The 19,801-nt window shown below is 34.9% G+C and overlaps 1 long non-coding RNA gene and 2 pseudogenes across 3 annotated transcripts; all 3 read right to left on the bottom strand.

Annotated features, from left to right (window-relative positions):
* Window positions 1-200: 200 nt before the first annotated feature.
* LOC143229427 (uncharacterized) lies at window positions 201-19,099 on the bottom strand. Its single transcript, XR_013015859.1, has 2 exons — window positions 18,940-19,099; window positions 201-2,011 (listed from the first exon to the last, which is right to left on the bottom strand). It is a non-coding gene; the product is annotated as an uncharacterized LOC143229427 (long non-coding RNA).
* Window positions 8,426-9,464, bottom strand: LOC143229425 (glutathione S-transferase Mu 1 pseudogene; annotated as a pseudogene). The gene has a single exon (XR_013015857.1). The product of XR_013015857.1 is annotated as a glutathione S-transferase Mu 1 pseudogene (transcript).
* LOC143229426 (glutathione S-transferase Mu 1 pseudogene) lies at window positions 14,400-15,482 on the bottom strand (annotated as a pseudogene). The gene has a single exon (XR_013015858.1). The product of XR_013015858.1 is annotated as a glutathione S-transferase Mu 1 pseudogene (transcript).
* Window positions 19,100-19,801: the final 702 nt, after the last annotated feature.

Raw genomic sequence — 19,801 nt, forward strand, 5'->3', positions numbered from 1 at the left:
GGCTGGCCAACATACAACATTAATTACTTCCTAAACGGATTGGCTACTGTTTCCTTCTGATAACGTTTAGTCGTACTTGCATGTTATACTACTATTAAATAATAATCAAACCACAGTTAACTTAACCCTAATAAAACAAGATGATATGTGATGGTAAACTGTAAAACTAATGTGACGAAAAATCAAACAAGAGACTATTACCGGAACAAATATCTTTATTTTTTTACAATAAATAAAACAGAATCAAGCAGTGCAGGTCCAAGATCATTAACAGAAATTGAAATTGGAAAAGTAATTTTTACAGATGTGAAAGTTATAGTGTTTCAAATGAACCATGATGGCCAACTATAAAAAATAAAATACCTAAAAACACACCACCTGTTTTAAAAGGGATTTCTTGACAAGAAAAAGTGATTCTGTTAACTATAAACAGCCCTATGAAATGGTTACTCACATCCTAAGAGCGACGTTGTTTCTGATAATTGGAACAATCACAATCAGGCTGATCAAGTGATTTACAGCTCTAAAACTTCAATTCTCTCAAGGCAGATTATCTCAGATGGTTAAGTATGGCCATCAAAGTCCAAATGATTGATGAGATAGTAGGGATAACTTAAATCAGCACCAATTATAAAGGCCAGCCACTTGGGACAATGTTTGCTACAGACATTTTGGTTCCCAGTAAAGCTATTGAAATTTTAAAATTTTGCATCAAACTTTAGCTTTTAGGAGAGTAAAGTTTATTATATACGTGCACCACAACTATCTCTTTCTTCCTTTTAGCCATTCTACGAGTAAAAGTAAATAAATCTTACAGTCCAGTTATATTTAACATATGTCTATTGCGATAGAAAGTAGAGTCTCCAAAACATTCCTATAACGACTATCGATGGACAATGGCCTTGTCGCTGTTGAAAGCTGTATTACATGCTAATCAGATTCTGCTTTGTTCACTAAAATTCCAGGGCTGACTTGTATGTCTCTTTCTCGTTCTTGATGTTGACGGAAGGTGTCTTTATGGAGAAGAAACACTAAAGATCTATTCAGCAAGTGGAATACGCATGACAAAGAGTACTGCTTGGCTAGAGTTTTACCCAAAGGTGATGTTAGCATCTACTCATATGTTGTATTTCTTATGATTTGGATGGTAGATGTCTTTAATTTATTAGGACTAAAATAGTTTATAAATCTGTTGCTTTCTTGATCTTTATTTGTCTTTTTTCTGCTAGACAGAAGATATTCTTGTTTTCAGAACCACAACCGAAAAACAGACATTTTCAAGTTGCATTTAACTCCCACATTTCGTAAGGTTACCAAACATTCGTTCATATCAAAGTAAGCTATTCTCCTAGTGAAGTTGTCAAGTCGATGAGTCAATATTTTACAGTCTAACTGCAAAACTAAATCACTGATATTGATTCCTGGAAGGATCCGTGACTTCACAAATTGCCAATTGCTCACAACCCCATGATTTCTCCGAACAAAGAGAGGTCTGTACCAAATTATCTTCTTCTAATGCAGATTGACAAGAGGAAATAAAATGGAATATTTTATGGTGGTGTTTTATATCGTGCAATGTTAAAAGTAAAATATGAAACTCATTTAGCTTAGATAAAATGACAATTGTCGTTAGTGAAATTAGGTTTTGCTGCAATGTCATTTCTTAGAGTAATACCGCCTTCTACATAATTAATAGTAACTTGTGATTATGTTTAAAGTTAAATATTAAGCATCTGCTAGCTTGTGGTAAATATCTGCTTAAAATATACATCATCAGCCAAAACGCTGATATGCTAATTTTGTTTTATCTGACATATCACATAAGTTAGGGGAATGTCACATGCACAGCGTGACTTCTCTCCTTGATGTATCATGGTTCTCTCAAACTATTAATATAGAAACAAAGAAGTCCCTTGATGGTCAGCGGTAAGTCTTCGGATTTACAATGCTAAAATCAGGGGTTCGATCGATTCCCCTAGGTAGACTCAGCAGATAATCTGATGTGACTTTCCTATAAGAAAACAAATAAATACGACATTTTCATAACACAATTTGATTCCCTTCAAAGGAGAAACAAATCTTTCTGAAAATTCCTAACTTATTTAACTATCTATTATTAGAGCTTATAATTTAATAATATCTGCGGTTTGATCCATGATATGGACACAGCGCAGGTAGCCCATTGTACAGCTTTGTGTTCGGAGCGAATAAAATGCAGTCGTCAAATCAAAAAGGTAGATCACAAAAAATCGAAAATATTTCTACTTCATATGACAGACATAAAAAATATTATATACACAAGATAAAAAAAGACATAAAACGATTATAAATTGAGACAATTAATTCTGCTTCTGAAGGTTAAACTTAGCACTTGGTCTCGACCGTATATTGAATGTTCTAAATGATAATTCAACTTTGAATTAAATAACGATTTTTCTACTCTCCTGTCTACATTGAATTTCATTCTTCGCCACAACTTATGGCGTTTTGTTTGCTTGTTGCTTGTTTTTCCTCAGTTTCAAGTTAATGGTGAAGTCTGGCCTTGAATGCGCCAACATGTGAACAGTGATAATGGTTATCACGTGTTTATAGTGCTCTTGACAGTTCTCTCTTGGCAAGAAAACAAGTATCATGAAAGTTGATATGGTGAAATAAGAGATAAATCACTGTTCTATCTTTTCAACAGTCCACAGAGGCAAATTTAAAACGTTTAATATTAGCAATCGCGAAAAAATCTTTCTCATGATGGACCGTTTGTAATTTGAATCAGTTCGACAAAAAATAAAATAAAACACAAGCAGAACCTTTCGCAATACAAAAGGCTTAAAAGTAGTGTAAACTTGGATTTATGCCAGGTAATTAAGTAAGCATTGCAATAGTTAAATGGAGCTCCTTATAATAATGGATTAGAATATTTTAGTTTAATTTAAATGTTTAAATTCAATGTTAACAAAAGAATAAACTCCAGAAAACTATTATTTTATCTCCATCCTTTGTTAAACTTTGCTCAAATACTGTTTTTTCTGTGATTTACAGAACGAGCATCCAAGCTATGACTTTGTTAGGTTTAAACTATAAGTGAGTTACATCTGAGGAGAATCTGACTTTGATTGTGAATATACTGTTGGTTATTTAAATAATGTTTCACAGGTTAATATTACTGAACTGCATAATAGATCCAGTTCTATTATTAAGTGTTTATTTTTCTTATTTTTCATTTGTTTTATGTTAATTAATTGCGTCACCTTCTTTTTGACGTTAAACATTTTAGTACATTTAGTATTGATAGTTACATACAACAGGTTTATACATAATAATTCTGGCCCGGCATGGCCAAGCGCGTAAGGCGCGCGACTCGTAATCTGAGGGTCGCGGTTTCGCGCCCGCGTCGCGCTAAACATGCTCGCCCTCCCAGCCGTGGGGGCGTTATAATGTGACGGTCAATCCCACTATTCGTTGGTAAAAAAGTAGCCCAAGAGTTGGCGGTGGGTGGTGATGACTACCTGCCTTCCCTCTAGTCTTACACTGCTAAATTAGGGACGGCTAGCACAGATAGCCCTCGAGTATCTTTGTGCGAAATTCCAAACAAACATAATAATTCTAAACAGTTATAATTGGTAAGTACGTCTTCAAAGGAGAATATCTTGCTCGGGTAGTGATAGTTATGACTGTCTGAAGATCTTTAGTCTTACGTAGTGACGCTATAGCTATTTTATTGCGTTTACTACCAAGTTGAATAACAAATATTTTATACTACGGGAAGGTCAAACGATTATTTCATGAACTTTATCACTGCTCATTAACTAAAGTTTGTTTCCAGTACAGTGGAGATAAACTCACATTTTCAAAAACATAAATATATACAACTGACTTTCCATATTTCTTAGAGACCACCAGATGATTCTGATGAAATTATGAAACACTTCACAATGAGTTTAAGATTTCAGCCGTTAGTAGGGTCATAATCATAGGTTATTTTATTTTCGAACATAGAGATTGGTTTTCGGAAACTCTTAAAAATAGTTCTCTTCACCTGTTGGTCAAGAAACTCCTTAGAAACAATGTTATTTTATATTTTTTGCCAACTTTTAATATGGAAATGATTTAGAGGGTGGTTTCTTTGTTTGTTTTATTTCGCGCATAACTACTTGGGGGCTATCTGCGCAAGCCGTCCCTAATTTAGCAATGTAAGACTAGAGGGAAAACAGCTAGTCATCACCACCTACCGCCAACTCTTAGGCTCCTCTTTTACCAACTAATGATGGGATTAACCATCACATTATAACAACCTCACGGCTGAAAGGGCAAGCATGTTTGGTGCGACCGGGATTCGAACTCGCGACCCTCGGAGTACGAGTCGAACGCCTTAACACGCTTGGCCAAGCCGGGCTCGAGCCTCGCTAGACGTCGCAGGCATTTGATTACAACACCCTTCAGTTATTTTGATTACTGACGGATCCGGAGAGTCGACAGGTATTTATGTACAAAATATAAGAAACGAGAAAGTTCGAGAAGTCACTGGTTTAGCTGAAATTACAAGTAAACAAAAACACATCTCAAACATTCTAGAACGTTATAGAAAGGAATGTAGCGCGATTTAATCTTAAAACTGCGAAATTCAGATCTTAATATCGTTGTGTTTCCCTCGAAAATTTAAATATCCTGCTGAGCACAGTTTGAGAATCATTGAACTGGATTAATATCACAAGTAGGGTACCTTCGGGCTCGGTCTAAGGACCGTTATTCCTTTTGATTTGAATCGGTGGCATAGATGAAGAAATAGTTAGTAATTACTTAAATTTGATGATGAGATTATGGTCTTAAATATTGTTGACTGTGAGGAAGAATTATTCTGTTCTATAAAAGGATTTAGAACATTCTGTGCGGTGGGTGAATAAATAGCAAACGGATTTTAATTATATTAAATGCGATAAGATAATGTGTGTGATTTATTATAATGTGAATTATGAATTTTGAAATGCCCCCCGCTAGTACAACGGTAAATCTAGGGGCGTGCAACACTCAAATCGAGATTCGATTCCTCTCGGTGGGCTTAGCAGATAGGCAGATGTGGCTTTGCTATAAGAAAAACATATACACACGAATTTTGAAATTACTTCTCTAGGTAATGAAAAGATTTATTATTAATGTTCGACGTATCGACAAGATATTCTCGTTCTCAGAAACAATTAATTTATTAAGATACACGAGTATATATACACTATAGACAAAAAGGGGGTCACATGACCGGAAATTGATTCACAATCTAATAAATGCATCTTGGTACCCCGTGGTGTTGGTTTAAGGTGGGATTGTTTTCTTAAATTAATTTCTTTTATTTTGCGTTTATTGGAGTACGTTCTTTGTATAAAACTGTATTTAAAACTTTGTATTGTCAGTTTCGGTTTGTGTTTCAGTAAAAGTTTCTGGAGAAGTTGTAAAACGAAACATGTAGTGTTTAAGTAAATATAAAAAAAAAACATTTTGATGTTATAAGTTCGTTTATTTCTAATACCAATATATATCATTTTTACACTAATATACATCACAGAATTTAAATAATGATGTTTCTTTTCTCTTCTTCCAAACAGTTTTTCAATCCATCTCCATTTCTTCATTTCTACGTGGGCCGACATGGCGAGATAGTTAAGGCACTCGACTCGTAATTCGAGGGTCAAGGATTTGAATCCCCGTCCCACCAAACATGCTCGCCCTTTTAGCCGTGGGGGCGTTATAATGTTTTGATGAATCCCACTATTCGTTGGTAAAAGAGTAGCCCAAGAGTTGGTGGTGATGACTAGCTGCCTTCCCTCTAGCCTTACACCGCTAAATTAGGAACAGCTAGCGCAGATAGCCCTTGTGTAGCTTTGCGCGAAATTCTAAACAAACCAAATCAATTATTTATATGTAGATTTGTTAAAATATTGGTTGGGTTATAACCTGATCCCATACGCTCACAAGCCTTTTCAATTGTTCTCTTTTTTGTGATTTGACTTCATAAAGAATGTTTTGGGGACAAAGATAAAACAATGACTATTTTTGGTTCCTGTATGAATGTATTTAGAGCAATCAATATGAAAATTTATATAAATATAAATTTTATGCATCCAACATATTGGAACACGAAAAAATTGAATTTGATCTTTATGAATATATAGAGGGTGGTGATGTTGTTTTGAATTAAGCACAAAGCTACACAATGGGCTATCTGTGCTTTGCCCATCACGGGTATCGAAACCCGCTTTTTAGCGTTGGAAGTCCGCAGACATACTGCTGAGCCACTAGGAGGCTAGAGTTTGTTTGTTTGTTTGTTTTGGAATTTCGCACAAAGCTACTCGAGGGCTATCTGTACTAGCCGTCCCTAATTTAGCAGTGTAAGACTAGAGGGAAGGCAGCTAGTCATCACCACCCACCGCCAACTCTTGGGCTACTCTTTTAACAACGAATAGTGGGATTGACCGTGACATTATAACGCCCCCACGGCTGGGAGGGCGAGCATGTATGGCGCGACGCGGATGCGAATCAGCGACCCTCAGATTACGAGTCGCACGCACGCCTTAACGCGCTTGGCCATGCCGGGCAGGAGGCTAGAGAGGGCGAGTTATAGCTCACGAAAATCATATGTTTAGGTTTCTTGTCAGTTACTTGTCCTTATTTTGATCACTTTACGTGGGATTTGGTACAAAGAAACTTTTCCTCGAGCCAGTCACATTTGCCCCACCCCCTCCTCAACAACAACAACTAAAAAAGTACTTTTTCATCTTAGTAATTACGGCGACGTCAATATTCTTCCGAAAAAAATATTAGGTTTTTTGTTTTTTTATAATTGCTCCAATGTATTTCGGCCGACTTACATGGTATTTGGTGCAAAATTTCTTTTTACTTATCGGTCCCAAATTGAGATATAGATAATTTCATAGTGCTGTCTTTAACTCAGTTTTACAGTCAGGAAAGTACAGTTTCGGATTTTCCTGAACTTTTCGTGTGTATATCAACCAACTTACACGGTGTGTTTAAAAAGCTACTTTCTTGCAGGTTCCAAGCAGTTTTCGAATTTTTGTTTTTTTACCATTTTTCTGATGTGAAAACTGTCTATATGGGGATTACGTAACTAAGACACGTTGCATTAACCCTCGAAAGTTGACCTATTTAAAAGTTTTGTAAAATTTCGGAAACAGGAGAGATTTTAATTTTATTAAAATCAAAGTTAGCTATATAATGTTACTGGAAATTGAAAAGTTGATATAGAGAGTATTTTTCTTAATGAAATCCCGGCTAACACTCTTTAAAATAGTAAGATTGTTTAACTGCCCCATGGTTTTAAGAAAATGTAGACTAAATAAATGTTTCTTAAATAAATTAAAATTTAGCTGAAGTGTAGTTTCTTTACTTAGTTTTATATATATATATATATAAACGTAGAAACATTCATAATTGGAAAATTTGTTGTGAATAATTTCAAACCATTGTGAAAGAGCAAACCGAAAATAATAATGCGAACCGGTTTTCAAATTTTCTTTAACCTTTTTTTTTAAATTAAATTCGAAGTTACTCTTGTCAGGCAATAATAACATCATTAACAATATTTTAAATTAATAATAGCACTTAAAACTTATTTTATTACATTTAGCTTCCAATCAAAAATTAGTCAACTACATAGATCAAAATTAAAATGTGACCATTTGGATACGTTCATTGTTGAGGATATTTCCCACCAAATTAGGCTAGATGTTACTTTAAATGAACGACGTTTAACTAGTAGCATGCATTTTATCTCAGCAGTGTTTATTGATAAAATATGGGTAAAACTTTATTGCTCTCCATGTTTTCATCATGACTTTCACATGTGAAAAAGATTGGCACCAATATGTACACTACTGTGTCGGTGAGAAATGAATTTTTGTAATTAAATGGGTATTCAATGTGCCATATAAGGTTTGGAACTTTCCAACTTAAACGAAGCTTTATGCGACATGAGAATTAAACGACCATTAATCATAACCCTAACCTTAAGGCATAACTGTCCTTAATTTATAACTGCTGAAAAGACTGAAAAAATTCATTCAGTAGCACCTGGATAACTAACTGCTCATAATCGACAAAAACAAATTCGATAACAATGGTACAACTCGCAAATAATTGTATGGAGCAGGAGTAATGGCCTATGATGTGCTCGCATTTGAAATCCACAACTGAAAACGTTAACCACCAGTCTAACATGACATGGCCAAACTTTAACAGATATTAGTAAATTGGTGTAAACCAAAACAACCCAGCATTTGTTACAATATTAAATTATGTCAATGAGTTTTTTTTATAGCCAAAATTTTAAGTTACAATGAATAGATACATTATGTGTTTACATCACTGAATTCTTTACAATTTAGTATTATACTCAAAGCTCAGGTCAGTAACCTTGCTGTTGTTTATTAATCATTAAGTATTTTATTGTTTTCAAAACACTTAGACTCAAAATTTCAACAATAACCATTACATTCTTGATGACATTGTATTATTTTCAATATTCTAAGAAATCCTATTAGCAAAATAGTTTTAAAAATATCATAGTTACTATAAATTGTCACACTTTGAAGAGCTTTCGCAAGTTAGCTTATTCCACGACATCGAGTGTAATCCGACATTTACGTACCCTTCCAGGGATACGAATAACCCATGTCTATATACGAATTGGGAAACTTTTCCAGAGCTTTTTCTGGTTTATTTGGGCTGAATTCTCCACCAAACGTGCAAAATGGAGCATATAAAGGGTACCAATGAAACTTGTCCGATTCCATGTACTTCTTGATGGCTGGCAATTCTTCGAATTGAGTCATGTACTGTTTAAGGTTAAGGTATTCCTTTAGACAATCGGGGTCAAAGAGTCGATAATAATCCAAAGTTTCATAACAAATGAAGTCCACGTAGATCAGTCTGTCCCCCAGTAGCCACTGTCTAGAACCCAAGAACTGTGACAACAGTTTTACCTGTTCAGATAGACGTTCCATGTAGTTTTTTCGCGTGTTTATGTAATCTTCAGGTGAAACATAACAGGTTCTAATTAGGCCCCATCTCATGTCATTCAATTGCTGTTCTACCAAATCAGCACGAATTCGCTCCTCTTCTGTCTTGGCGTCTAGATTCATCTTGCGAGCTAAATATCTCATAATGGCTACACTTTGGGTAAGTTTGATGTCGCCATCGATGTAGTAGGGAAGATTAGGAAATTCTAGTCCTAAAGACAATCTTTCTTTTTCCCAATCTTTACGACTCCAGTCGGGCGGACCACCAGGAACATACCGCTTCTCTTCGAATTCTATTCCCGAGTAAGTCAACATGTAACGAATAGGCTCACATATACCACGAGCATTCCAGTACCCTAACACTGGCGCCATGACACATTCTAATATCGAAAATCTAAACGTCTGCCCACATCTCACTTCGTGCCGTTATAAACATCACTAGCTTGCCACGTGATAATCCACTTCTTATTGGTTCATGTTTTCTCGTTTTATAATTAGTCTTGCTGCATAGTCACTTAATATTACTGGGGAAGATCGTGTTGTAGAAATCGTCTAAATACAATTTACATACATAGAAATATATATTTATATTCAAAGAAACGAATATTTATATGCGCAGAAATATATTTGTGATGACTGATTGAGTATCTTCGGATATTAATCATTTTTCGTTTGAAATATTTTTAAATGCATAAAATAAATCAGCTGGACATCAACTTTTCAGAGGTAAAATATTAATCATTTAAATTTCTGTTCAAGAAGCTGACAAACCTACGAAAATAATAGCTTTACTAAATGCAAAACTATCTTTTACTATGTATTTGCTTCAACTTAAAGGTTCTGGCAAACCATATATGTACATGAATAAACGTTAACAGTCTTGACACTTCATTTGATATCAATTTTTCTTTACTCAGAAATGAGCCAAACCCGCATATTGTACTGAGATTTTACTGTATTTAATTATTCAGTCTGAATTACTTAAAATTGTTTAATCATTTTTTTCGTAGGCTTTGTTAACACGCAACACTTGGATCAGCACCTACTTTCATTCTAAGTTATTCAAATTGGTAAACGTTTAAGATCAAGGGCAAAAGCTCCGTTTTAATTGCTTTAGCAATATACATCTCGTACCTTATTTCTATTTCATTGACTATCAGAGTTATTATTACTTTGTTGGTTTATCTAGAAAATTTCATTTATTAAAATACTGTGCCTGTTTTTTTGTTTTGCTAAATGTTTCAGTATATTTCATATGCAGGGTGTTACTACGTTATGCTAATATAATCTTGGATTCTCAAACAGTTGCCATAGCACAGGATAGCATATACGTTAGTATCATGCTTTATCGGACGGTTCTGCATACTGACAATTCCTTGTACGAAGGCCAAGTTAATGGAAACAAGAAACATTTAATCAGAACTTATTTCTTTTCATGTGATAAAATTATTTTATAGCAGCTATAGTGCTGATTTAATAGGTGGTGTGTTATTGCTATCCCAAAAACCTACCACAAAGCGGTGTAACAGCATGCTTAGAGTGGTTAGAGAAAACAATTCCGTAAATAGAAGAAATCGTTAGAAATCTGGACAAAAGAAAACTAGTTGCCAGATACTCTTTTATCCTCTTCAATCAGTCTCACGTTGTCATCTGTCAGGAAAACTGACCTTCAATACCCACGTTAACCTGAAACTTTAAATTCCCTTAGAGCCACAAGAGGTCAGGAAGCTGTCTTAAGTGACTTTGGAAAATGTCAAAATTATGCAGACTCTTTGACTGAGTAGGTTTTTACGGTTTTCTTTTTGTGAAGTCACCAGTTTTAGGTAATATTCTTATTTATTTCCAGTCGATTCAATGGCCATAATTAGAGAAAAATGGCATTTTTATTTCTTTGTTTAACGTCTTTTATTGTGTACATTTTTAAACGAGAAAGAAAAACGAAAGGCAAGACTTATCTAAGCTCACTGAATTGTTATGAAAAGTAATATACGTCGTAATTTTTGGTCCATATTGGAGTTTTCTAAATTAACACGAATTAGAAGAGTAATCAGAGCAGAGTTTAAAGAAATATAAATCATATACAGATTTACAACTTTATCCTAATCTGTAGGTAGGAGTGATTGCGTATTTGATGAAATAAATGTCTTAATATTTTATTACCATCCAAAACTATATAAATGAGTGTTTTCAAATTAGTGCTATTGCATTTCATGATTGTCTTTTCCTTGCATCAACTAACGTATCTTCCAAAGCAACGAGCGAACACGTTTTGTTATATTTAATATTATTTTAATGACGTGATACTCTCAGAAGATGGGCTTGGCATGGCCAGGTGAATAAGGCACTCGACTCGTATCCCCCTCACACTTCAAATCCCCTCATACCAAACATGGTCGACCTTTCAGCAGTAGGGGCATTATATTGTCACGGTTACTCCCACTATTCGTTGGTAAAAAACCAGCTTAAGAGTAGGCGGCGGGTGGTGATGACTAGCTGCCTACCCTCTAGTCCTACACTGCTAAATTAGGGACGGCTAGCACAGATAGCCCTCGAGTAGCTTTGTGCGAAATTCCAAAACAAAGAATAACACAACAAAAGAAGCAAGAACCTTGTCTCACTAATGGCATGTACGGTATACCGTTATCTCAAATTCCGGTCAAGAAAGCAAAGATTGAAAATTCTTTTTATTATTTGATTCTTTAATCACATGTCAAGCAATCACATTTCCTGTAGAAAATATAAATAAGTTATGCTGCGAAAAATAATTGTCAACAATAATACGTTATACATGTTTCGAGTAACTTTGACTTTCTACTTTTGATGCCGTTATATTACAGATGTGTTGCAAAAATGTTACTCGCAGAACTTTAGATGTTACCTTAACTGATTAAGGACTTCACGTACCTTATAACTATATAAAAGGTCAATTTAAAACTTTCTTCGTTGTTAATGTTTTTGATATTTGTTTGTTTTGTTGAAATTCGCGCAAAGCTGCTCGAGGGCTATCTGCGCTAGTCGTCCTAATTTAGCAGTGTAAGACTAGAGGGAAGGCAGCTAGTCATCACCTCTCACCTCCAAATCTTGGGCTACTCTTTTACCAACGAATAATGGGATTAACCGTCATATTATAACGCTCCCACGGCTTAAAAGGCGAGCATGTTTGGTGCGATGGGGATGTGAACCCGCCACCCTCAGAGTAGTACGCCTTAACCCACCTAGCCATGCCGGGCCGTGTTTGAAATAACTTAAACACTTCACTTTCTTTGCTGTCGTATTTCAACTTAATCTAGTAACTTCGTTCTTCACTTTGTGTATTTCAAATCAATAAAAAGTCTCTTCTTTTATCTCTATGGTTCGGTTTAATATACAAATTCATTTTTCTTATCGTATTTACGGGTAATCTGACACTGTTTTTTGATATCTTACAACAAGTAAACAAGTGATTTTCAAGGTAAATCACGAAGTTCTTTAGCTTGAGGAGAAATAATTTAGGGTATTCTCAGTAAGTTCTCAAACTTTCTGGTACTTCTATGTACAGTTCTTTGGTTATACAATATTCTCTTCCTCTGGCTTATTGTTGTTAACGAGAGAAGCAATTCTACTGTCAGCAGTTAAATCGGCTTCAATTTTGTGGCACCATCTCCTAAATATCATCACTGTTTGTTTCGGCAATATTGCTGAAGTCTTTGTGACGTATGGTTTCAACCAATATACACTAATATACTAATAACTTATTTACCTTAGTAGTTGTGGATAAGAGAAAAGACATTTAGTTAACACCATTCACCATCAGCGTTTAGGCTACACTTTCACCAACGATTGAAAAAATGAGCATGTTCGATGTCAGGAGTTCAAATTTGCGACCAGCAGATTGCGAGTCAATCTCCCTACCCACCAGTCTAACCTGGGTTAAATATCTGTTCTTAAGGAAAATATTGTTTAGGGTGACGCTTATTATTAGAGTATCTATTTACAACTGAGCTCCTATCTGTAAATATGTATTAAGAATACAATACTATTATAAGATTTACAAGGTTTTTAATTCATCAACAGATAGAAAAGTAAATTTTTTCCTCATTAATTTATATTCTCGAGCTTTAGATCTACTCCAATATGAATGTAAACTCTTGACAATGGATAAGACAAATTTATATACTTTCTTAAATATTGATTCTGCTCATTGTACTATTCAGACCATTTTCTAAATTTCACTGGAATCTATCTGATATCTTGAAGCAGCATATGTCCCCACCTTGTGGTCATTGTAGGAACTAAATCAATCAAATCCTTGTTACTAAAATAACGAACACCCTTAAATACTTAACAACAAAACTTCGACTCTGCCCAAAAACTCCAACTTTCATAACATTGCAGATAGGAAGGGCCACCATCATTCATGAACTACCATAAAGAAATAACTAATAATGCTAAGTGTCTGTGTCAAAACATGTCACTCACTCTAGGCCTGTCCTAGGTACGTCACAAGTATAGTTCACTGGAAAGTCTTCCTATGATACGTTGTCTTTAACCTGAGTAAAAACACTGAAAAACAAAGCTAAAAATCATACGAATTCAATAGTTCTATCCCTAGTAGTTAAATATGTTTTTGATATATACACAGTGGCTGTTTATTATAAAAGAGTTGGATGTTTCCACTCGTGACCATGTATTTAGCTGCAGTTACAAATGTTGTATTTTTTGTATCCTTTTGTTGCATTCTAATGAAATACTGTCTTGCTGTGAATGATGCAGTCAGCACCCAAATCAAAATTTTGTTAAGTTTAAACTATAGGTAAGTCATAATGGGAAAAACTGACAACAAATAAACGACATACAATTTCAGTGAATTTTAACAGGTTAAACCATGTGACTTTTAAAATGTCGTAGATTTTAAGATACAGGATCTAGAATAGAAAACTGTAATCCTTTTTGTATTTTAATGTCCTGCACATCCCCAGAATATGGCAATGAAAAAAAGTACCAAGGTACAAAATGGCTAGCTGTGATATTCCAACCACGTGTTTCCAAATCATGTTTTTAGTGTTGTGAGAACTGAAACATTCTTACTTCTAAGCTATTGGAGACAGTGGTCTATTATAATAAATCCTGTTTTTTCCTGCTGTGTTACAAGACTCAGTATTAACACTCATTAAAAACATAAAACAATGAATTGACTTCCACCAAAACTAATAGATGAGGCAGTTATAAATTTCAATAAGTCCAAAATATTCCAACTTTTATTTCAATATCAAGTGACGTCAATGAATGTTCAGTTGCTGAGAACATCTTTAATTGTAAGTGAATAGATTGTTTTGTTACATTAACACATTTTAACGACCTAACAATACCTCGAAGATTCATTTTTAATAATTTCACCAATTTTTTTCTAAAATATTGAGATTCGTTTTTATTTGTTTCTGTATTTTTCTAGAAGGAACAACACATCAGATAAATTCCGTTTCAACAATGAACACTGAATTGATAAAGACATTACATCAACTTTCAGTATTTATAGAAAATATGTTGAAAAATATAGAATTACAGAATGAAACATCATAATGAATTCTCTATTGCGTTACTTTTAGAATATTATATTAGTTTGTTTATTCCATTAATCACATCCCAATCCGTTACTTACGTACTCTTCACGGGATACGAATAACCCACGTCTACGTAAGACCTGGGAAACTTTTCCAGGGCTTTCTCAGGTTTGTTTGGGCTGAGCTCTCCACCAAACATAGTAAAAGAAGCATATAAAGGGTACCATTTAAACTTATTCGATTCCATTTACTTCTTAATGGCCGGCAACTGTTCAAAGTGAGTCATATATTGTTTGAGGTTGGATACTCCTTTAGACAGTCTGTTTCAAAGTGTCGGTGACAGTCCAAAGTCTCGTAGCAAAGAAAATCCACGTATGTCAGTCTTTCTCCCACTAGCCACTGTTCAGAACCCAAAAATTCTGACAACAGCTTTATCTCTTCTGGAAGACGTTCTATGTAATCCTTTTTCACTTTCTCATATAACTCAGGTGAAACATAACAGGTTCTAATTAGGCCCCATCTCATGTCATTCAGTTGCTGTTCTACCAAATCAGCACGAATTCGCTCTTCTTCTGTCTTAGCGTCTAGATTCATCTTGCGAGCTAAATATCTCATAATGGCTAAGCTCTGGGTAAGTTTGATGTCGCCATCGATATAGTAGGGAAGCTTAGGAAATTCTAGTCCTAAAGACACTCTTTCTTTTTCCCAGTCTTTACGACTCCAGTTAGGGGGACCACCATGAACAAATAGTTTCTCTTCAAAGTCTGTTTCCGAGTACGCCAACATGAATCGAATAGGTTCGCCTAGACAGCGAGTTCTCCAGTATCCTAGCACTGGCGACATGGCGTGTGTGGTAGTGCAACTAATTAACTAGTTTCTCAAGTTCAGACACTCTTCATATTTGTATAGAAATATATCACGTGCGTGTGCGCTGCTTCCTCATGAACCTTGTTTATTGGTTAAAAGATTCTTTTTGTTTTTTGTGAATTTCACGCAAAACTACTCGAGGGCTATCTGTACTAGCCGTCCCTAATTTAGCAGTGTAAGACTAGAGGGGAAGGCAGCTAGTCATCACCACCCACCACTAATTCTTGGGCTAACTCTTTCACCAACGAATTGTGGAATTGAGCGTCACAATATAACGCCTCCACGGCTGAAAGAGCGAGGCCCGGCATGGCCTAGCGCGTAAGGCGTGCGACTCGTAATTCGAGGGTCGCGGGTTCGTGCCCGCGTCGCGCTAAACATGCTCGCCCTCCCAGCCGTGGGGGTGTATAATGTGACGGTCAATCCCACTATTCGTTGGTAAAAGAGTAGCCCAAGAGTTGGCGGTGGGTGGTGATGACTAGCTGCCTTTCCTCTAGTCTTACACTGCTAAATTAGGGACGGCTAGCACAGATAGCCCTCGAGTAGCTTTGTGCGAAATTCCCAAAACAAACAAACAAACAAACAAGCTGAAAGAGCGAGCATGTTTGGTGCGACCGGGATTCAAACCCGCGATCCTAGGACTACGAGTCGAACGCCTAAATACACTTGTTTTGTTTTTTTAGTAGATTATACCCCATGGACTATACTTTAAAGCGTATTTGTGTAAAAAATGTTTTTCTGTGTTGTTTGGAAAGAAGTATTAGGGGAAAACGTTTATTTCTTTGAAGGGCTTAACATTCTAACACCAACAGAAATGTTTTAATAAGAATTAATAAATACAAATGTTACCAGAAAGTTTAACGGTATGTGATTAAGTTCTTCTACCTCTCGTGAAATCTGTAGTGAGAAAATATATCTAAAAAATATTTTATTTTAGGTTTTAAGATCAGCCACTAGATGGCTATTTTCTGCTGTGAACACAGCAAATAGCCAAATGTGGCTTTATTTCACACAAATAAAAAATTCCCGTATTAAATCAAACGGTATTATATTTGCTAGTCAATGCATGTGGGTAAATTAGTTTAGGTAATACGCTTGACAGCTAATTTTATTTTACCTTTCTGTGTGTGCATAGTTAAATTATGCTTTCAGAAAGTTGTAACAAGAGATACTGAGCCCAATTTCGTAAGTTGCTACTACCTATTCCTCCTGACGCCTACAGCCATATCAATGACTTGGACACCATCTGCTACAAGTTATCATAATTCGTATAATAAAAATTCTAACTGTCACTAACATAATGAAGTTCTGTTGCACTGACTTTCGTTGTTGTAGTGTCGTCTACTATACAATTACAATGAATTCAAAATTGAATAAAATTACCAACTACTAACCTGCTACCATTTGGCAGGAATTGTCTTCAAAGGAGAAACGCTTAATTTATATGTCTAGTTTAAAATAAGAATTAACAGATAAATCAGCAATGGGAAAAACATATACGACAGTAAAAAGCAAACTTAAAGTTATATACAACAAGCTTGAAGTTCTTAGATTACCTAGAAAGAGGCCTGCAACAAATTGCACCCCACTTGTGGTAAGGACATTGTTACAGGTGTGAATCCATGCACACAGTTGTCAGTTGCAAAACATTACATTTGCTTAAGGCAACAGTACACGATATAATAAAGAAGGATATGTATATGGAAAAGTGACACAAATAATATAGACACAACTTACATCTACGACATATCCAGTCAACCGTTGCATGTCTCAAGTGGTTGAAAAAATAAGATAGGTATTCAGGCTATCGCATATGAAGCAATACTAGTCGACTTGCCCAATGTAGAAACTATGGATTTTTATGTACTTTTACTGTTTAAACAGGCATTCGGAAACAGTCATTTTCCTGCAGTAGTTGGATTATAAAAAAACTTGCAGGGAAAATGGTGTGCATTGGTCATGGCAATCTTACGATCGAGTCTTTTGCTATGTATAATTTCTAAATAGAGCAGGTCGAAACTCATCTTTAGCTTCTTACTATTTCGGATGCAGGACGACTCAATTACAATATGTGGGAAGTAAATAGTTATGCTGTTTCTAGACATCTAGGTAATTTATTGCTCTGGTTCACTGAATGTGTTTGGGAAGAATCAAAGATCTCATTTTTGGGCTCGGCTAGGTTAAATGCCTAATGTTTGAGAAGTCATTTTATAATATATCGCTTCAACTTATCCACGTGCTCATAATGTCTTCTTGTAACAAGATATCATTAATGCTCGTAGTTTACTGGAATGAGCTCATTAATGATGATGGGGACCCTTTCCATTTAAGGCTGAATGTCTGACATGAAACCATACTGTTCCGAAACTACACATAAACCCTCGACTTTTAAACTGACGTTGTTTCACAATTCCCTCACAATTTATAACCTAACTTGTACAGTAATTGATGTGTTTAAGTATATGCATCAACAATGATTTTCCTTGGCCATATTATACATTCCTGCAACGTTGTGAGAGGTTTACATTAAGTATTAGTTTACATTGAATATCAGATCCACTGGGGGCGTTACTTACCATTTGTACATTAACATTTTTGGATTATAGCCAGTAAATTGCTACTTTGTTGCCCACTATCTAGGATTAAAAATAGGGCTTTTTATGATTCCAATCATTTCAGACTTACAAACATAAAAAAGCGTTTGCTTCATTGTCTAGATAAATCAGTGTTGACTTTTACACTAAGTTCATGCAAAATATTCACCATTAAACCAACATTCTGCCACAATCTGCACTAAGTTGTCAGCGGGTGGATAAGATTTACCACACTTAATGAACTAGACAGTGTAAGAAATTACTTACTACTCTTCATCGTTTACTACAGAAACATTCCATCGTGGTTGTTATTCGTGTCTGTATTTAGGGTGTAATGATATTCGTACATGGAATAAACCAACGTAAATGTATCAATCAAAATGTACTTTAATATTTGAAATATTTTCTAACGTTTGGAAATCTTCCTAAATTGTAAATCAATCTTGATTAATATTAATAACTGTTGAGCTTTTGCTCAGAAATTGGATAATATACTTTCTTGCTTCTAGGTTGGATCCATTCCTTGATTACCTCAATTTCTATCTACCATGTGTCTTAAGAATTTCAGTAGCATACACTTTTGTAGCTCTAGCTTCAAGCCTACCTTTCTCGTACACTGGAAATATTTGTGAGACATTTGCTACATCCTAAAATGCATGACCACCATGTAAATTATATATACAACTAAGGTAAAAAAAATTACGTCACGTTGGAATGGTAAGTGAATTAAATATTAGATAATGCGAAGGAATAAATATTTACATTTAATAAAATCTAAATATTCTATTTCATTTTGTGTGGTCGGTGTGGACCTGGAAAAGGAATTTTCCCATTTATGCTGTTGGAAACCCATGAGACTTAAAAGACATTGTCTTATGCCTTCTATAAGTCAACTTATTACTGTTATATTTTCATTCATACCTTTTTAGATACTTAGATGTTTTCTTCAATATTATAACTTCTCTATTCATTCTCATCTTGTAACAGCATAGTCCAGGCTTCTATACTCTTAGTTACTTGGAAATGGTATTGATGGTGCCACTACTTCAAGTTGTTGAGAACTATAAGCCAGTAGAAAACATTAAGTCTGCAACAGAGAAGATACAATAAATACAAAATAGACAACAAAGGAAAATTTCGAAATTTTTTGTAAGGCAAGAAACAAAAGATTTATTATTCAGGCTTAAGCGCGTGTCATACTTTTGCACAACTAGTTGGCTTCTATGACATTAAGGAAATAATTGGATTCTAGAATCACAGAGAAACGTTAGGCAAGAGACTCTTCCAACAGTAAATATAGAGATAATTATATCTATACTACATTTCCAAGTCAAGCTAAAAGACTAGTTACCACACTCTAAGGTTACTTAGATGAGGGATAAAGTTGATAAATATTTGTTTTCTTTCTTGTCTAAAACTTGCAGATAAGTATTTATAGATTCCCGCGAAAATTTTAAAAAGACAATCAAACCTACAAACTGTAACATATGAGAAACATTGAAGAAATCTTTATAATTTCTTAGCCAACAAATGCAGAAAAAACAAAACAGTACATAATACAGTATAGGTATAAGCAACATAGATTACGTCATTGTAAGTGTTTCTTATGAAGAAGTTAAACACTTTTCTGTAACGATTTCATATCATATTATGATTCTATATTTTTCATTCATCGTTTCAATTATAAGATATGTCAGTTTTCATGTATCTCTTTCACCACAACTAGACCTTTAATGTTCAAATCGGCTGCAAGTAAACAAAAGATTTTTAGTAATCTTATTGT

This window comes from Tachypleus tridentatus, chromosome 10 (genome assembly GCF_004210375.1).
Source record: "Tachypleus tridentatus isolate NWPU-2018 chromosome 10, ASM421037v1, whole genome shotgun sequence".
NCBI classification, from domain to species: Eukaryota; Metazoa; Arthropoda; class Merostomata; order Xiphosura; family Limulidae; genus Tachypleus; species Tachypleus tridentatus.